A 17,930-nucleotide genomic window follows, 5' to 3' on the forward strand; every position below is an offset into this window, starting at 1 on the left:
GCAGAATGCATAAAAAAATCATTCGATTGCTATCAAGCTGATCTGACTCATGGTGACCCCTCCCCTCATGTGTGTCAGAGTAGTACTGACACACAAGTGTGTCAGTTCAATGGCTAATTTTTCAAAAGTAGATCACCAAGCCTTTCTTCCAAAGTGCCTCTGGGTGGACTCAAACCTCCAACATTTTGGTTAGCAGCTGAATGCATTAACCGTTTGTACCTCCCAAGGACTACAACATGTATCTATGTTTATTTCTGTATTACTTCTCTTTATACTATATACATACATACACACATACACACACATAGACATCCATGAGTGGTTCATACAGATGCTTTGGACTTCAGCTAGCAGGGCTCTATTAATTATTGATAGAAAAGTACTGATACCAGTTATAAATGCGTATTTGTCCATTTCCCCTTTCAGATTTATTAGTTTTTGTATTTTGGAGCCCTGTTGTTAGACACATACACATTTAGGAGTGTTGTATCTTTTTGGAGAATTGAACGTTTATTATGTTATGTCTCTACTTATTCCCAATAATACTCCTTTTTCTGAAGTATAATTTGTCTGATATTAATACAGCCACTGCAGTAGAACTGGATAATTTTCAATCATTTCAATAGGTAGCATAAGATCAAGAACTGATGGTATAAAAGGAAGAAATCGAAGCTGCATTGAAGGCATTGGTGAAAAACTATCCTCTCTCCACCATCTTCACTAACCCTGACACCAACTGTCCCTCACACAGCACTCCCTACTTCTCTGCTGGGTTCAATAACTCATTGCAATGGCCACACAGAACTCATAGTCCATATTCACGATTATGGGGTTTATTAGGGAAGTAACAGTTATAGCTCAGGCTCAAAGACACTCAGAATACAGTTCTTCTATCAGGACAGCCTCTTCCCTCCTGTGCTGATAGGCGTGCCTCTGCCTGGCCTTGGGCCGGCCTCTCTCCAAAGGCACTCAGCTTTCCTTCTCCATGGGCCATCATCTCCTATAGCCAGGTCCCTGTTGCTCGGTCTCTCCTGCCATGGCATCTTACCATCTTCAGGGTTACAGCTTCCTCTCTCTATCTCAGTCTCTTGCTTCTAGGAGCTTCTCAGTGCAGGGATCTCAGGTCCATAATATACGCTCGGCTCTTGGCTGTTCTTCCTTGATGGGAGTTGAATCCTCCTCTTTGCTCTGGAACTGGTTCTCTTTGAAGGGAAAATAAACAATCCCCTTGGTGAGCCACAATTACCCTATCACACAGTCCTGCCCAAGCACCAGGGTGGATGTTATAAGACCATGGCTAGAAAGGCCACACAAAGTAAACAATCACATCACAGTACCTTGGACTCATTTTTCAAGTGAAGTACCAAAAATCCCACACAAACAGATTGGTAAAGAATATAATCAACAGCAAGAACATTTTCATACTTATGTTTTCTGTATTTGGAAGAAATCTATAGCACTATTCTTATTTTGCCAATTCACAGGGATCACAGAGATTAGTGGTAGATGTTGCAGTACCAGAAAACTCTCTGGTGAAACAGTCTGTGAGCAGTCTTACAAACATGGATATTCCACTAGAGTCAAAAGAATGACGTTACATATCATCAAAGAGAACATTTCAAGATCTAGCCTGAAGTACAATGTTGTCACTAATAGGCTAAAATCCATACACTTACAAGGAAGACTAGTTTATACGACTATTCAAATTTATGCACCAACCACTAATGCCAAAGATAAAGAAATTGAAGATTTTAAACAACTTCTGCAGCCTGAAATTGATCAAACATGCAATCAAGATGCATTGATAATTACTGGTCATTAGAATGTTAAAGTTGGAAACAAAGAAGGAAAAGTAGTTGGAAAATACAGCATCGATGAAATAAATGACACCAGAAATCTCATGAAAGAATTCTGCAAGACCAGTGACTCATCCACTGCAAATATTTTTTTTCACCAACATAAACGGCAGCTATACACGTGGACTTTACCAGATGGAATACACAGGAATCAAACTGACTACATCTGTGGAAAGAGAAGATGGGAAAACTCATATCATCAGTCAGAACAAGGCCAGGGATCAATTGTGAAACAGACTGTCAATTGCTCATATGGGAGTTCAAGTTGAAACTGAAGAAAATTAGAATAAGTCAAAAGGGGCCAAAATATGACCTTGAGTATATCTCACCTGTATTTAGAGACCACCTCAAGAACACATTTTACGTGTTGAACACTAACGACTGAAGACCAGACGAGTTGTGGAATGACATCAAGGACATCACACATGAAGAAAGCAAGAGATCCTTTAAAAGACAGGAAAGAAAGAAAAGACCAAAACGGATGTCGGAAGAGACTCTGAACGTTGCTCTTGAATGTCGAGTAGCTAAAGTGAAAGGAAGAAATGATGAAGTTTTGAGTATTGAGACGCCACCAGTGATCCCTCTTACAAAAAAGACCAGAAAAAACAAGTGAAGCGATTATATTTATGAGAAGCTAGGAGCCCTGAACATCAAAGGTAAAGTTAGAAAATGGACTCAGCGGCAGGGGGAGGGAGAGACTATTCAGAAGTGGAGAGGAGTTACTGGACCTGAATAGCCAGGAACCCTCAGGCACCGTTCCCTGGAGCGACTGCAGTGGGGCTGGCAGTGGCGTTCCACAGGCGTTTAGCTCAGGGAAGGACAGCAAGTTGCACAGACTACTCACACCTCCAGAACAAGAGAAGAACGGCACTCTCAGCAAAAGCTAATTACTTGTGTTTATTTTACCACGCCCCCAGCCCCCAAGCCGGCTTCAGTGGCTGTCAACTTCCCTGGGCCTGAGATAGGCCCTGGTACCACTCTGAGCCATTTTTCCATCCTTGAAGAAGGTATAAGTTCACAACTGGGGGAAAGATAATCTGCCAGCTCAATTAAGCTGGGGAGCTCAGGACAGAAGCAGCTCTTGTTCAGGCACAAACAGTCCATGGGCTTTGAATACCTTTCACCCCAGCATGGACCTGTGTGGGCCCATTTCAGGAGAATAGGCCCTTGTTGCCAGACTGCAACTGTTTCACCTGAACGGTGGAAAGATGGGTATTTGATGTTTGACACTGCTTTGCCTATTAAACAGGGTCTTCACCTACCCACATCAGGGGCATAAGGACTGCTGGCTCCACCCACAATACCTAGCCACCTGTGATAGGGCTCCAAGGATAAGTAGTACCGCCCAGAACTTACAACCAAAAGCATTGGGTGCCCACTGCCCTTCTACAGAACCCACCCATGTGCTCTACAGAACAGGGATGCACTTTCCTCACAGACACTCAGAGCACAGCTGTCAGACCCCTGCCTTGATCAGAGCCTGACCCCCTACTGCAGCCAGATACTTCTGCCTACACCAATGACCCCTGCCCCTTTAAGACTGTAGGACAGAGCCCGTACCACACACTTTATGACCAACTACCTGGGCACCTGAGTTGAATCCATACAAGAAAAGTAAATGAACTCCTAGGCTCATATGCCTGGTAACAGTGCTAGCCATCTGGTGATAGTACATTAGAGCTTCAAAGGTGAAAATAATCAACCTAGTGCACTCAAGCAGCTTATTTGGGTATACCAAAACTAAACAAAGCAAGAAGCTAGGATACAAAAAGCAAGCATAAAATAAACTAATACAATAACTTATAGATGGCTCAGAGACAACAGTCAATATCAAATCACATAAAGAGGCAGACACGGGGGCAGGACCAAGATGGCTCACTAGGTAGAAGATTCCGCTTATCCCTCTTGAAACAAAGACTCGAAAAAACAAGTGAACTGATTACATAAAGGACAATCTACAAACCCTGACCATCAAACACAGAACTAAGGAGTTGACCTGAGTGACGGGGGAGCGAAAAGCCACGCTGCAGCAGGGACCACTTCCAGAGCCAGTGTCCCACGCCACAGCCTTGAGCCCTCGTGGTTTCCTGGTGTCAGAGTGGTGGGGCTGATTGTGGCTTACTGAGACACGGAAGAACAGATATAGGCCCAACCCTCAGGACCAACCTCAGAGGGGACCCAGGCAGCACACACAGGCTCCACACAGACGCGGCTGACAGGGAAACGAAAAACTATAGGGAAGCAGCGACTGGTTCTGGAGCCTGGAGTGCAGCGTCCCAGAAAGGAAACCCTGGTGCTGGGCTTTGGACTAAGTGTGGGGGAGCCGATTGTGGCTTCCTGAGACGGTGTGAGCATGGACGCAGCCCTAACCCTCTGGGACAGTCTCAGCAGGGATCCAGCCACCACACACGAGCGACACAATGCTCTGGAATCTCAGAAAAAACAGTCCTCACCAAACAACATAAGTAACTTTGTATATTTTGCCAGGCTACTCTCTTCTATATATCTGATTCCACCCCTCATTGCCCCAGCCAGCTTCATTAACATTGGAATTCTCTGTGCCAGAGAGTGAAGTGCACTGCTGGATTTTTTTTCTTCTTTCTTTTCTAACCCATTCTCCTGGCCTGAGAAAAGCAGCATTTAACCATCAAAGAAAAAATCCTTCCCTGACTTCCCTAAACTGAAATAACAATACAGAATCAGCTCCATCCAGGCATTAACAGACCCATAGTCTTTGGCTTTCACCCTACAGGTAACTAGGTGGCTATTACAATGTAAAGGCAATTCTGATAGAGATCTGACCATAATTGTTTTAGCTCAGCAGTGGAAAGGCAAGTTTTGGAGGTCAGATATCTCTCTACCTATTAAACAGAGCCCTCGCTGATCCACACCAGTGAACTGAGGGCTGAGACTCCACCCACATCACCTAGCCACCTGCTAGAGGGGTCTGAGAATAGTGACGCCTACCCAAGCATTGGGTGCCTAAGATACAGCTGCAAAGCCCACCCACCAGAGTGCTCTAGAGAATAGAGCCACACCTACCTCACTGTCACTTGAAGGAAGGCTGTCAGCATCCTGCCCTCCTCGAAATGTGACCCCATGCCACTAATAGAAACTGGTGCATACAACCATCACCACTACTCCTCTAAGATAATACGTGAGAGCCTACACCACACACTAGGTGACCAGCTATCAGGACACCTGAGCTGATTCTATTCAAGAATAGTGAATGGACTCATACACTTATATACCTGGTAACAGCTCAGGCAAGCTGGTAATAGGACGTAAGTGATTCAAAAGCTAAATCAATCACGATACCACAATCTAGTAGCCCATCTGGGTGTCTTGTAACAAAACAAAATAAGAAGATAAGACTCAGTGAGCAAATATAAAAGAAAATATTACAATATCTTATAGATGGCTCAGAGACAGCAGTCGACATCAAATCACATGAAGAAGCAGACCATGATTGCTTCTACAAACCCCCAAATCAAAGAATCAAAATCATTCCCAGATGTAGATACATTCCTAGAATTGCCAAATGTAGAATATAAAAAAATTATATACAGAATTCTTCAAGACATCAGGAATGACCTCACAAATGAAATAAGGCAATCTACAGAAAACACCAAGGAATACACGGATAAAGCAGTTAAAGATATCCAAAAGATTATTCAACAACATAGTGAAAAAATTAATAAGCTGTAAGAATCCATAGAGAGACAGCATTCAGAAATCCAAAAGATTAACAATAAAGTCACAGAATCAGACAACTCACTAGGAAGTCACAGGAGCAGAATCAAGGAACTGGAATGCAGAGTGGGGGAGCTGGAGGATAAGACAATTGACACAAATATAGTTGAAGAAAAATCAAATAGAATTTAAAACTATGAAGAAACCCTAAGAATCATGGGGGACTCTATGAAGAGTAATTTGCGTGTGATTGGAGTTCCAGAACAGGGAGGGATAACAGAAAATACAGAGAGAACAGTGGAAGATCTGATGGCAGAAAAATTCCCTGGCATTGTGAAAGATGAAAAGATATCTACCCAAGATGCTCATCGAACCTCATACAAAACAGATCCCAAAAGAAAATCACCAAGACATATCATCAAACCTGCCAAAACCAAAGATAAAGAGAAATTTCAAAAGCACCCAAGGATAAACGAAAAGTTACCTACAAAGGAGAATCAATAAGTTTGCACTACTCGGCAGAAACCATGCAGGCAAGAAGACAATGGGATAACATATATAGAGCACTGAAAGAGGAAAAACTGTCAGCGAACAATCATATATCCAGCAAAATTCTAAAACATGAAGGTGAAATTAAGATATTTACAGATAAACACAAGCTTAGAGAATTTGCAAAAACCAAACCAAAACTGCAAGAATTACTGAAGGAAATTCTTTGGTCAGAAAATCAATAATATCAGATACCAACACAACACAAGGTCACAGAACAAAACATCCTGATATCAACCCAGATAGGGAAATCACAAAAACAAAATAAGATTAATTAAAAAAATTACTCAAAACAGGGAATCATTGATGTGATTATGTAAAAGATTACGATAGTGAAAAAAGAGGGACTAAATACAGGAGGCTTAGAAATTACATATGGAGAGGAAACCAAGGTGATACAGGGCGAAACAACTTAGGTTTTTACTTACTCAAACCAGGGTAAATATTAAGGTAACCACAACAAGGTCTAACAATTCCATACTTCAAAATAAAAACCAAGATAAACATAACGACTCACCAAAATAAATTCAACTACTATAAAAAGGAAGAACACACATTCTACAAAGAAAAACTCAGCACAAAAAGGTAAATGGAAAATGAAATTGTCAAAAACAGGCATCAAAATGACAGCACTAAACTCATACTTATCTATAATTACACTTAATGTAAATGGACTAAATTCACCAATAAAGAGACAGAAAGTTGCAGACTGGATAAAAAAACACGATCAGTCTGTATGCTTCCTAAAAGAGACACGCTTTAGAGTTAAGAGACACAAATAAACCAAAACTGAAAGGATGGATAAAAATATATCAAGCAAACAACAATCAAAAAAGAGCAGGAGAGGCAATATTAATTTCCAACAAAATAGACTTTAAAATTAAATCCACCACAAAGGATAAAGAAGGACACTACATAAAGATTAAAGGGACAATTTACCAGGTACATATAACCGTATTAAATATTTATGCACCCAATGATAGGGCCGCAACATTCATAAAACAAATGTTAACAGAATTAAAAAGTGAGATAGACACCTCCACAATTATAGCAGGAGACTTCAACACAACACTCTCGGTGAAGGATAGGAAATGCAGTAAGAAGCTCAATAGAGACACGGAAGATCTAAGTGCTACAATTAAACAACTTCACTTCATAGACTTATACAGAACACTCCACCCAACAGCTGCAAACTATAATTTCTTTTCTAGTGCACATGAAACATTCTCTAGAATAGATCACATATTAGGTCATAAAACAAGCCTTTGCAGAACCCAAAACATTGAAATATTATAAAACATCTTCTCTGAACAAAAGACCATAAAAGCAAAAATCAATAACAGAAAAACCAGGGAAAAGAAATCAAATGCTTGGAAACTGCACAATGCCCTGCTCAAAAAAGACTGGGTTATGGAAGACCTTAAGGAGGGAATAAAGAAATTCACAGAATTCAACAAGACTGAAAACACTTCCTATGAAAACCTTTGGGACATGGTGAAAGCAGTGCTCAGAGGTCAATTTATATCAATAAAGGCACACATATTAAAGAAGAGCCAAAATGAAAGAACTGTCCCTACAACTTGAACAAACAGAAAGAGAGCAACAAAAGGAACTGTCAGGCACCAAAAGAAAGCAAAAAATAAAAACTACAGCAAAATTAAATGAATTAGAGAATAGAAAAACAATTGAAAGAGTTAACAAGGCCAAAAACTGCTTCTTTGAAAAAATGAACAAAATTGATAAACCATTAGCCAGACTGACTAAAGAAATACAGGAAAACAAACCAATAATCCAAATAAGAAATGGGATGGGCCATATCACAACAGATCCAACTGAAATTAAAACAATCATATCAGATTACTACAAAAAATTGTATTCCAACAAATTTGAAAACCTAGAAAAAATGGATGAATTCCTAGAAACACACTACCTACCTAAACTAACACAAACTGAAGTAGAACAACTAAATAGACCCATAACAAAAAAAGAGATTGAAAAGGTAATCAAAACACTCCCAACAAAAAAAAGCCCTGGCCCTGATGGCTTCACTGCAAAGTTCTACCAAACTTTCAGGGAAGACTTACCACTACTACTGAAGGTATTTCAAAGCATAGAAAAGGACGGAATACTACCTAACTCCTTCTATGAAGCCAGCATAACCCTGATACCAAAACCAGCTAAAGACAACACAAAAAAAGAAAATTACAGACCTATATCCCTCATGAACATAGATGCAAAAATCCTCAACAAAATTCGAGCCAGTAGAATTCAACAACATATCAAAAAAATAATCCACCATCACCAAGTAGGATTTATACCAGGTATGCAAGGTTGGTTCAATATTAGAAAAACAATTAACGTAATCCACCACATAAAAAAAGGACAAGAACCACATAATTTTATCAATTGATACAGAAAAGGCATTTGACAAAGTCCAACACCCACTCATGATAAAAACTCTCAGCAAAATAGGAATAGAAGGAAAATTCCTCAACATAATAAAGGGTATTGATACAAAGCCAATACCCAGCATCATCCTAAATGGAGAGAGCCTGAAAGCATTTCCCTTGAGAACGGGAAACAGACAAAGATCCCCTTAATCACTGCTCTTACTCAGCATTGTGCTAGAGGTCCTAGCCAGAGCACCTGGGCTAGACAAAGAAATAAAGGGCATCCAGATTGGTAAGGAAGAAATAAAATTATCTCTATTTCCAAAGACATTATCTTATACACAGAAAACCCTGAGGAATCCTCAAGAAAACTAATAGAAGGGTTCAGCAAAGTTTCAGATTACAATACAAACACACAAAATCAGTTGGATTCCTCTATATCAACAAAAAGAACATTGAAGAGGAAATCATCAAATGAATACCATTCACATCAGCCCCCAAGAAGATAAAATACTTAGGAATAAACCTTACCAAAAATGTAAAAGAGCTATACCAAGAGAACTACAAGGTACTACTGCAAAAAAAACAAAAGGGACCTACGTAATTGGAAAAACATATCTTGCTCGTGGATAGGAAGACAACATTGTAAAATTGTCCATTCTATCAAAAGCCATCTATAGATACAATGCACTTCCGATCCAAATTCCAATGACATTTTTTAAACAGATGGAGAAACAAATCACCAACTTCATATGGAAGGGAAAGAAGCCGCGGAAAAGTAAAGCATTACTAAAAAAGAACAAAGTGGGAGGACTCACTCTGCCTGATATTAGAACAAATTATACTGTCACAGTACTCAAAACAGCCTGGTACTGGTACAGCAACAGACACATAGACCGATGGAACAATATTGAGAATCCAGATATAAATCCATCCACATATGAGCAGCTGATATTTGCCAAAGACCCAGTGTCAGTTAATTGGGGAGAAGATAGTCTTTTTAACAAAAGGTGCTGGCGTAACTGTATAGCCACCTCCAAAAAATGAAACAGGACCCCTACCACACACCATGCAAAAAACTAACTCCAAATGGATCAAAGACCTAAACATAAAATCTAAAACGATAAAGATCATGGAAGAAAAAATAGGGACAACATTAGGAGACCTAATACATGGCATAAACAGAATACAAAACATTACTAAAAATGACGAAGAGAAACCAGATAACTGGGAGCTCCTAAAAATCAAACACCTATGCTCATCTAAAGACTTCACCAAAAGAGTAAAAAGACCACCCACAGACTGGGAAAAAGTTTTCAGCTAAGACATCTCTGCCCGGTGCCTGATCTCTAAAACCTACATGACTCTGCTAAAACTCAACCACAAAAAGACAAACACCCCAATTAAAAAATGGGCAAAGGATATGAACAGACACTTCACTAAAGAAGACATTCAGGCAGCTAACAGATACATAAGGAAATGCTCTCGATCATTAGCCATTAGAGAAATGCAAATCAAAACTACAATGAGATTCCATCTCACTCCAACAAGGCTGGCATTAATCCAAAACACACAAAAAAATAAATGTTGGAGAGGCTGTGGAGAGACCGGAACACTTATATTCTGCTGGTGGGAATGTAAAATGGTATACAACCACTTTGGAAATCAATTTGGTGCTTCCTTAAAAAGCTAGAAATAGAACTACCATACAACCCAGCAATCCCACTCCTCGGAATATATCCTACAGAAATAAGAGCTTTTACACAAATAGATACATGCACTTCCACGTTTATTGCAGCACTGTTTACAATAGCAAAAAGATGGAACCAACCAAGGTGCCCATCAATGGATGAATGGATAAATAAATTATGCTATATTCACACAATGGAATACTGCACATCAACAAAGAACAGTGACGAATCTGTGAAACACTTCATAACATGGAGAAACCTGGAAGGCATTATGCTGAGTGAAATTAGTAGCAAAAGGTCAAATATTGTATAAGACCACTATTATAAGATCTTGAGAAATAGTTTAAACTGAGAAGAACATATTCCTTTGTTGTTATGAGGGGGGGAGGCAGGGAGGGTAGGAGAGGGGTATTTACTAAAGAGATAGACAAGAACTACTTTCGGTGAATGGAAGAACAACACTCAACACAGTGGAGGTCAGCACAACTGGACTAAACCAAAGCAAAGAAGTTTCCTGAATAAACTGAATGCTTCGAAGGTCAGCAAAGCAGGGGCAGAGGTTTGGGGACCATGGTTTTAGGGGACATCTAAGTCAACTGGCATAATAAAATCTATTAAGAAAACATTCTGCATCCCACTTTGAAGAGTGGCATCTGGAATCTTAAATGCTAGCAAGCAGCCATCTCAGATGCATCAATGATTCTCAGCCCACCTGGATCAAGGGAGAATGGAGAACACCAAGAACATAAGATAATAACGAGCCCAAGAGACAGAAAGGACTACATGAACTAGAGACTACATCATCCTGAGATCAGAAGAACTAGACTGTGCCGGGCCACAACCAATGACTGCCCTGACGGGGAACATAACAGAGATCCCTTGAGGGAGCAGAACAGTGGGATGCAGACCCCAAATTCTCATAAAAAGACCAGACTTAATGGTCTGACTGAAACTGGAAGGACCCCAGTGATCATGGCCCCCACACCTTCCGTTTACCCACTACGGGAACCATCCCCAAAGCCAGTTCATCAGACATGGGTTGGACTAGACAACGGGTTGGAGAGGGATGCTGGTGAGGCGTGAGCTACTTGGTTTGGGTGGACACTTGAGACTATGTTGGCATCTCCTGCCTGGAAGGGAGATGGGTGGGTAGAGGGGCTTAGAAACTGGCAAAATGGTCAGGGAAAGAAAGAGTGGAAGGAGGGAGTGGGCTGTCCCATTGGGGGGAAAGTAATTGGGAATATGTAACAAGTTGTGTATAAGTTTTTATGTGAGAGACTGCCTTGATTTGTAAACTTTCACTTAAAACACAATAAAAATTATTAAAATAAAAAAAAAAGAAGCTGACCCATGATTGCTTCAACAAGCTCTCAGAACTAAGACTCAAGGAATCTTCTCGATGAAGGTGCAATCCTGGAATTACCAGATACAGAATACAAAAGATTAATATACAGAACTCTCAAAGATATCAGGAAGGAAATGAGGCAAAATACAGAACAAGCCAAGGAACACAAAGATAAAGCAGCTGAAGAAATTAAAAAGGTTACTCAAGCACATAATTAAAAATTTAATAAGCTGCAAGAAACCATAGAGAGACTGCAATCAGAAATTCAGAAGATTAACAATAAAATTACAGAGTTAGAAAACTCGATAGAAAGTAAGAAGAGCACAACTGAAGAACTGGAAGGCAGAATTACTGAGATAGAAGATAAAACTCTTGGGACCAATATATTTGAAAAGAAACCAGATAAAAGAATTTTAAATGAAGAAATCCAAAGAATCATGTGGGACTTTATCAAGAGAAATAACTATGAGTGATTGCAGTACCAGAACAGGGAGGGCTAACAGAAAATACACAGGGAACTGTTGAAGATTTGTTGGCAGAAAACTTCCCTGATATCATGAAAGATGCTCATCAAATTCCACATAAGGTGATCTCAAAAGAAAGTGACCGAGACATATAATAATCAAACTTGCCAAAATCAAACATAAAGAGAATTTTAAGAGAGGCTAGGGATAAAGGAAGTCACCAACAAAGGAGAGTAAATAATGATAAACTTGGACTACTCAGCAGAAATCATGGAGGCAAGAAGGCAATGGGATGACTTATACAAAATATTGAAGGAAAAAAATTGCCAACCAGGAATCAAACCATAACCCTGGCCCTCTGGCCTTAGCCCTCTAACTCTAGCCCCTAAGCCCTAAGTCCCAAAGCCCCTAAGGCCCTAAGCCCTTAGGTCCTAACCCCCAAGGCCCTAAACTCTAACCCTAACCCAAACTCTAACCCCTATACCCTAAACCCTAAACCCTAACACCTAACCCCTAACCACCCTAACCTTAACGACCCTAACCCTAACCCTAACACTCGAACCCTAACCCTCTAACGCTAACCTGAAACCCTAACCCTCTAACTCTAACCCTCTAACCCTAGCCCTCTAATCCTAGCCCTAAACCTAACCCCAACCCCCAAACCCAACGCCAAACCCTAAACCTCAAATCCCTAGCCCTAAACCTAAGAATGAGTCTAAGCCTAACCCTATCACTTAACCCTAAACTGTAAACCCTAACACTTAAAACCCTAACACCCTTACCCCTAACACATTCAACCCTAACACCCTAAATGCCAAAACCCTAAACACTAACACCCTTAACCCTAACCCCTAAACCCTAAACTTAAACGCTAAACCATCTAACCCTCTAACCCTAATACCCTAACACTAAACCCTAAACCCTAACCCCAGCCCCCAGCCCTAACCCTCACTCTAAGCCTTAAACCCTAAACCTTAAGTCCTAAACCCTAGGCTCTAAGCCCTAAGCCCTAAACCCTAAGTCCTGAAATCCTAAACTCTAAGCCTTAAGCCCTAAACATAACCCTCTAACCCTAAACCCTAAAACCTTACCCCAGACCCATCCCACACCCCTAAACCTGAACCCCTAAACCCTAGCCCTAACCCCTAACCCTAAACCTCTAAACCATACCCCTAATCTTCTAACCCTAAACCTCCAACCCTAACCCTCTAACCCTAACTCTCTAACCCTAACCACAACACCAACCCCAACCTCTGAACCCTGAAACCCTAACCCCCTAACCCTAAGCCTCTGAACCCTAAGCCTAAACCCTCTAACCCTAAACCCTAACCTTTACCCCCTCACACCCTCACCTTCTCACTCCCTCACTCTATAATCTTCTCAACCTCTAACCCCCTCACCCTCTAACCCCTCACCCTCTAACTCCCTCAATCTCTAACCCCCAAACCTCTAACACCCACTCTCTTACCCCAAACCACATATCCCAAACAAACCCAACACCAACCCCAACCCTAAACCTAAATCCTGACCCCTAAAACCTAACCCAAACCCTACCGACTAAACCCCAAAACCCTAAACCCCCAAAACTGTAAACCCCAAACTGCAACCCCTAACACCTAACCTGTAAATCCAAACTCTAACCTCAAACCCTAAACCTAACCCTAACACCTAACCCCAACCGAAAAACCCTAACCCAAACCCTAACAACCCTAACCCTAACATCCCTAACCCCAAAACCCTAACCCCAACCCCTAACCCCAAACCCTAACAACCAGAACTCTAACAACCCTAACCCTAACATCCCGAACCTCAAACCCTAACCCTTTTTGTTAGCAGCCGTAGCACTTAACCACTAGCCACCAGGGTTTCCATGAGCAGTCACAGGAATAGACATATGCACACCCGTGTTCACTGCGACATTATTCACAGTAGCAAAAAGATGGAAACAACCTAAGTGCTCATCCACGGAGGAATGGATAAACAAACTACGGTACATACACACAGTGGAACACTACACGACAACGAAGACCAATGATGAATCTCTGAAACATCTCACACCATGGATGAATCTGGAGCGCATCATGCTGACTAAGTCAATCACAAAACGACATATACACTAAGAGACCACTATCATAAAAACTCATGAAAACATTTACACACAGAAACAATCCTTGATGTTCACCAGGCAGACGGAGAGTGGGTAGAGAAAAGCTAACTAAATAATAACCAAAAAAAAACAAACCACCGCCGTCGAGTCGATTCCAGCTCATAGAGACCCTATAGGACAGATTAGAACTGCCCCATAGAGTTTCCAAGGAGCGCCTGGTGGATTCGAACTGCAGACCTTTGGTTAGCACTGGTGGGTCTTAACCACTATGCCATCAGGGTTTCCAACCAAACGACAGATATGTGGTAACTCTGGTGAAGGAAGAGACGGTACACAAGACTGGGAATCAACCTCAGCCTCACTCTAACCCTAACCATAACCCTAAACCACTTGTGCCCTAGCCTAGTAACCCCAGCCCTAACCCCGACCCCAGCCACCTAAAACCTATACCCCTAAACCTAACTCCCAAACCTCTAACCCCCAAACCTGAACCCCTAACACCAAACCCTAACCCCTAACCCTAATCCACCAACCCTTCTGCATCTCTGGGCCTCTCGAGTCTCCGTCTATTTTCTCCCTCCAAATCCTACTAACACTCAGTGGAATTTTGAAGTTTCAGCTGTGCTTTGCTTCTTGTTGTCTCCACCGGTCCCATCAAGGCACTGCATCATTTATTTGCTCTGCTTCACTATTGAGTTCCAAAACCATGGCTTAGAATCACCTGACACTGAACCTCAGCGATTGGGCGCAAGGCCGCGAGAGGGCGTGCGCACCGCCGGTTCTGTTCTGCCCACCAGACCCTCCGAGCATGGGAACCTCCTGGACCTAAGACGGGACGAACTGGGTACCGCTCCAGTGGCGACAGCAGAAGCTTTTCTTCCCGAGGGACCCAACGCCCCAGGGCGCTCTCTCAATACTCCCATTAATGCTATGATTATCCTAACCCACTCCGTCTGTGAGACCTAGTGGGTCCTCGACCAGGCCCAGCCTTCAAGACCCGCACCCCCCTGCCGTGGTCATGTACAGGAACCTGCAGGGCCGCGCCCTCCCCGCCCAAGCTCTGCCCCTCCACACCCTGATGCCCTGCAGGCCTCTACTAGGTCCCCGCCCAGGGGAGAGCTGTCGCCCCGCACGGGGGGGGTGGGCCACGAGGAAACATTCGGAAACCACCCCCCAGGCACGAAGCCGACTGCCCGTATTGAGACCGTGTGAGCAGGGCTGCCCCGCCGACTGGAGCCTGCAGGGAGGGCATCACTCACGTTTGTCAGCTTCTCATCGCCCTCTGGGCTCAGGGTCCCAGAGCAGCCAACCCCCCCCGGGGGGGGGGCGGTCAGTCCGCAGGGGCTGGAAGATCGGGTTGGTGCCCATGGCTGGAGCGCTTAAAACCCTTACAAGCCCTCATAAACCGTCAGCTCCAGACCTTCAAATGTCAGCCCGAGAGACACCTAATCTCCAACCTAAAAAAAAAAACCACACCTGTTGCCATCGAGTCAATTCTGACTCATAGAGACCCTATAGGACAGAGTAGAACTGCCCCACAGAGCTTCCAAGGAGCGCCTGGTGGATTCAAACTGCCAACCTTTTGGCTAGCAGCCTTAGCACTTAACCACTACGCCACCAGGGTAACCCACTGAACCCACTGCCACCAGGGTAGAGGCTCCAAATCCCACCAGTTTGAGGAACCCTCAAATCCCCTCAGCACCAGAGACCGCGTCCACAGCTACCGCTACACAGCGCCGCACAAACGTTTAAGTTAACAAACAACATGGGCGCTCAGGACCCCTTCCTGCTACCCCCACCCCCGCCACCCAGAGGGGGAGCGGGACCCGGCACCCACACTGTTAACACACACTGAATCGCTGCTGCTTCCACAAGGAGTAGGATCCCCGCGCTGCTCCACAGATTCCCAGGACCCCTTCCTTTCCAGGTGGGGCTGGGGCCGCGCCGACGCCCCAGCCCCGAGAGTAGACCAGCCGGGCGCGGGCGCGGGCGCGGGGTGCCTCAGCCTCCCAGGCACAGCGCCCAAAACAGTAAGGGGCAGTGGGGCCTTGGGCGGGGGATCGCTCTCTCCCCGCCCCTGGCACCCTACGGAGTCTGGTGGGGGTGGGACGACGAACGGGGGCGAGTGCCCCGTCCTCAGTCTGGAGTCTCACCCCCCCGGGCGAACTCTGGGCCTTCGTTTCCCCCCCCCGGCACAGGGAGCAGGTGGGGGGCGGGGGGGCAGGCGCCCATCCCCCAGCTTGGCCCGCAAACCCGCCCAGGCAGAGTAGGGACCTTGGCGCAGCCCTGGACACGGCCTTTCTCCCCAAGCCCTTCAAGCCCCCAGGCCCGAGGGCACTCCGCAGCTGGATCCCCCCCCCCCGCAAATCCATGGGGATGAAATTTCGCAGACCAGCTGCGTCTCCCGGGCCAGAGGCTCCCTCTCGCAGCCCCTAGAGTGGCTGCGTCCGCCCGGCCCCGCACCGCGTCCGCCCCTGGGGATCACTCGGGACGGGGTACGCCGGAGGGGGCGATGCCAGCTGCTAACCCAACGTCCGGACTCCCCAACCTCTGGAGCCCACAGACTGCTGGGACTGGGAACCGCCCTCCTGGCGCCTTCCCTCCACACCTTCGAGGGGCCGGGCTTGTTCAGTCTGGGAGCGGGTCCCTCCACCCAGCTGCCGGAGTTTCCTATCTTTCAGAAACCACGGCACAGAAAGCAGCACAAACACCATCCTCTCTAAGGCGCGCCATCCGGCCCGGGCCCCTCACCACCCGTCCCAGCACTTCCGGGAGTAACTGGCTGGACGGCTAGGAACATGGCTGCCGGCCCCGCCCAGCGGCCCGGGTGTGGGGCGGGCGTGGGGGGGTTGGGCCTCCAGAGGGGAGGGTGGGGTCTAGAAGCAAGGACAACGCCAAAGTGTGCTGGGTGAGGAGACGGGAGACGTCAGGAGAGGGCCCTCTCGCGTGCAGAGTTAAGTATTGGAGGTGCAACGGTTAAGTGCTTGGCTAACTGAAAGGTGGGCCGTTGGAACCCACCAGCTCAGGGGTTGAAAAGATCTGGAGATGGGCTCCCATAAAGATTCTAACCAAACAAAATCCGAACCAGTTGCTATTGAATCAATTTCGACTCATAGTGACCCTATAGGGCAGAGTAGAACTGCCCCATAGGGTTTCTAAGACTATAAGTCTTTACAGAAGCAGACTGCCATGTCTTTCTGCAAAGAACCAACTGGCGGATTCGAACTGTCCACCCTTTGGTTAGCAGCCGAGCTCTTAACCACGGGGCCACCAGGGCTGCACCATAAAGACTGCAACCTAGGAAACCTTGTGAGGCAGTTCTAAGTTGTCATACAGGGTTGATATGAGTCAGAATCTCTTGATGGCACACAACCATGATTGTACTAAGAAAAATTCCTCCAAGCATCTGCCTACATGACCCCTGAAGCACACATGCATGCACGCTATCAAAGCAGTGCAGCCAAAGACAGGAAATTGGGATAGAGACATTATAGACTGCACACTGAAAAGTGATTTCTGAGGGGCATGCAGCTCAAGCGGAGGAGGTAGCATACAACTAAATGCCCTTCTCCTTCTATTGTTCAATGGTCTTGAGAAAGAATGTGTCCCAGGAATTAACTGTAGCCCAGGAGAACTTGAAGACAGCAAATACAGAGGACCGGTCAGGATGCTTCTGCAGTGGTCAGGGTGAGGAGTGATGGTGGAAGTGCAGATGGGAACAGTGGGCAGGCTTGAGGTGTACTTTGGAGCTTGAGCTGCCAAGAATTGGTGGTCGATCAGACGTATGGGATGAGGGGAATGGAGAATCAAAGGTGACTTCTAGAATTCAGGCTAC

At 44.5% G+C, this 17,930-nt stretch overlaps 1 long non-coding RNA gene across 3 annotated transcripts in view; it reads right to left on the reverse strand.

Annotated features, from left to right (window-relative positions):
- The window catches only part of LOC135229543 (uncharacterized), a 141,682-nt gene extending 124,789 nt beyond the window's left edge, over positions 1-16,893 (reverse strand). Inside the window, exons 1-2 of one of the 3 annotated variants that reach the window (XR_010320224.1) lie at positions 16,704-16,893; positions 1,049-1,202 (exon numbers count right to left, since the gene is read on the reverse strand). This is a non-coding gene — a long non-coding RNA (uncharacterized LOC135229543). Of the gene's footprint in view, positions 1-1,048; positions 3,439-15,354; positions 16,103-16,703 lie in introns of those variants that run through there. The other 2 variants (XR_010320225.1, XR_010320223.1) reach the window with 2 other exon arrangements.
- Positions 16,894-17,930: the final 1,037 nt, after the last annotated feature.

The sequence above is a fragment of the Loxodonta africana genome, unplaced genomic scaffold, assembly GCF_030014295.1.
Source record: "Loxodonta africana isolate mLoxAfr1 unplaced genomic scaffold, mLoxAfr1.hap2 scaffold_36, whole genome shotgun sequence".
In the NCBI taxonomy this organism is placed as follows: Eukaryota; Metazoa; Chordata; class Mammalia; order Proboscidea; family Elephantidae; genus Loxodonta; species Loxodonta africana.